We start from the raw sequence: 2,910 nt of genomic DNA, 5'->3' as shown, positions 1-2,910 counted from the left end.
TCTACCACTTGAGCCACAGTGCCACTTCCGGCTTTTTTCTTTTTGCTTATGTGGTGCTGAGGAATCGAACCCAGGGCCTCGAGCATGCAAGGCAAGTACTCTACCACTGAGCCACCTTCCCAGCCCTTGTTTTGTTTTGTTACTGGTTTCTTCTCCTTTGTTTAGGTCTAGGGGCAGGGAAGGGAGGCATGAGAATGTTAGAAAGCACTCCTTGTAGGATGTGCCTATACCTGTGTGCCGCTTTACATTTTGTACCCTAGGGAGCCTCTCATAATCCACCCTAGTCCTGAGTCTATTTTTTTAATTCCATTACTGGTCTCAAACTCAGGGCCTAGCCTCTATCCTTCAGCTCTTTTTTACTCAAAGCCAGCACTTTACCACTGGAGCCACTGCTGGCTTTTTTGATGCTTAATTGAAAGCAAGAGTTTCATAGACTTTCCTGCCCTGGCTGGCTTCAAACCTCAATCCTCAGATCTCAGCCTTCTGAGTAGCTAAGCTTACAGGCATGAGCCAACAGCTTCTGGCTCGGAGTCTAGATTTTTAAATACGATTTCTACTTGACACTGTCCTTTCATAGTGGTTTGCAATAAGACTTATGAGGGTCATGGTTCTCCCTAGCTTATGTGCCTAAAGCACAGTTGGATGAAAAGGACAAGGTTATAGAATCATTCTATTGTGCTTTTCAGTCTAAAATTCAGTTCCAGATATAAATGATTTTCCTTTCATTATACTCCTTACCATGTGTCAATTTAGAAAGTAGGAAGAAAGTGTCTTTTACCTTAAGCATCCCTGATAGTGAGGAGTTGGAAAGAAAACCTCAAACGCTGCTTACCTGCAGTACAAGTTGTACGCAGAGACCTATAAAAGAGGCAGTTTGATTTAGAGGACAACAGAGAAGTTTTGAGCTTCCTTCCGGAGAGTCGTTTACTTTTTTGTTACTATTAACCTATAGACTCTGTTTTATGTATTCCTAGTACTGCTAAAGTCTTGCAGATTTGAGTTTAAGTATTAACAGACACTAGCCTTAAGCATTTAACATCCAACTTAACCTTTGAGAAAGCCAAGTGATTTTTGCTACAGTTAGAAATTCAAGTCCACTTTCTGCCTTGTATCTTTTAAAGTGTCTCTTTAGAAGAGAAAGCTTTTATTTTCTAAATAGTTTTCTATTTCAAGTTGGCTTATCTTTGGGTGTTTTCTTTTATAGAGCGTATGGCAAGGCATTGTGTTTTCAGAAAGAAAAAAAGAAGTGGAGTATTCTATAAAGACATAATCTCTTTCTTACAGAATGGCCCTTGACCTGCATGCTGTGTATTTGTCTCCTCTGTATCCAACACAGCAGCCAGTTTTTTTTTTAATTCAACTCCACTGCTGAGAAAAGGCAATGTAAACTAAAAAGAAATTAATGCCAAAGCAATGTACTATATACAAAGAACTGTGGGTCATTTCACACCTGGGATGTATCTGCCTGAAATTCCCTATTATATGATTCTCTTTCCTGGTTGGGGGGCTTGGTGGGTAAGCAAGAGAGTGGGATCACAAGTAAAGAACAGAAATCACAGTTTCTGGTCCAGTGGGGATGCGCAGGCTTTCACCCTGCTGATAAAGATAATGCACTTGCAGTCAGTTTCTTTGTCTATTTTCTTGCCAATCATCAAGTTGGCCTGACAGAGCTTGTAAAAACCAGCAGTGCACTTGTAGAATATTTGGAAGTTTTGTGTCATTGTCTTGGGTCTCCAGTGGCCTTTCTTCACCCCCATGCCCTTTGCAGTTGCTTATCTGAGTCCTGTCTGCACAGTCTAGTTACTTTCAGTACAGCAGTATACTCATAGCTGTTTCATGATGCTCTTGGAAATGACTTTAAGTACAAAATGTATATTCTTGGAAATGATAATTAGACAATTACCAAGAAACTCTTCATTTACTTTAGCATTGCTTATTTCCCTACTTATGATAGGGAAGATTATTCAGTGCTTAACAAGGATTTCTTTTGGTTAAAGACTTGTATGGATGCACCTAACTATAAACCAATAAAAAATCCTCAAGTAACCACATAAATTTACACACAGTACCAGGCACCAGTGGCTCATGCTTGTAATCCTAGTTACTCAAGGGGCTGAGATCTGAGGATCGAGGTTCAAAGCCAGCCTGGGCCGGAAAGACCATGAGACTCTTATCTCCAATAAACTAATCAGAAAGCCAAAAGTGGCTCTGTGGCTCAAGTGGTAGAGCACTAGCCTTGAACTGAAGAGCTGAGGGACAGCACCCAGGCCCAGAGTTCAAGCCCCATGACCAACAACAACAACAACAAAAATGTACTCACAGTACAGAAATAGGTGAAAGAAGCTGTATACTAAGGGTTTGCTGTGCAATCTTGCCATGCTAGAATATTCTGAGTACCCTAAGAGATGTCTAAACTGATTGGAATTTTTTGGTTTTTTTTTAATTGTGAAAATAGTGTACAGAGGGGTTACAATTACATGGGCAAGATAATGAGTACATTTCTTATCAAGCATTGTAGCCTTCTCCTTTGTTTCCCCTTCCCATCCCTTCCCATCCTTCCCCCATCCACCCTACCCAGACCTCCCCCCCCCACCAAAGTTGTAAAGTTTGTTTTTCAACATAACGACTTGTACATCTCATTGTTGCAATGGGTCCACCTGTATCCCTATTTAAATGATCTGTTTTTTTCCTTCCCCCTCCACAAATTATACCAACATCAAATACAGTGAAAGCAGGGGTTATACCGTGGGGGAAGGACATACAAAGCAACAAAGAAATCATTTTACAAATATATTAGAAACAATCACATGAAAGAAAAAACATTTGAATACTTATCTTGGGGTTCATTTCACCTAACATCACCTTATCTGACCTTTTCTGCTTGACTCAGACATATACTAGTTATTGCAA

At 40.3% G+C, this 2,910-nt stretch overlaps 1 protein-coding gene across 1 annotated transcript in view; it reads left to right on the top strand.

Annotated features, from left to right (window-relative positions):
• The window catches only part of Ndst3 (N-deacetylase/N-sulfotransferase (heparan glucosaminyl) 3), a 143,274-nt gene that overhangs the window by 128,207 nt on the left and 12,157 nt on the right, over positions 1 to 2,910 (top strand). The gene's annotated exons all lie outside the window — the stretch shown is intronic.

The sequence above is a fragment of the Dipodomys ordii genome, unplaced genomic scaffold (genome assembly GCF_000151885.1).
Source record: "Dipodomys ordii isolate 6190 unplaced genomic scaffold, Dord_2.0 Scaffold70, whole genome shotgun sequence".
Classification (NCBI taxonomy): Eukaryota; Metazoa; Chordata; class Mammalia; order Rodentia; family Heteromyidae; genus Dipodomys; species Dipodomys ordii.
Note: the sequence above shows the minus strand (reverse complement) of the source record. Positions and strands in the feature narration are given on the sequence as shown.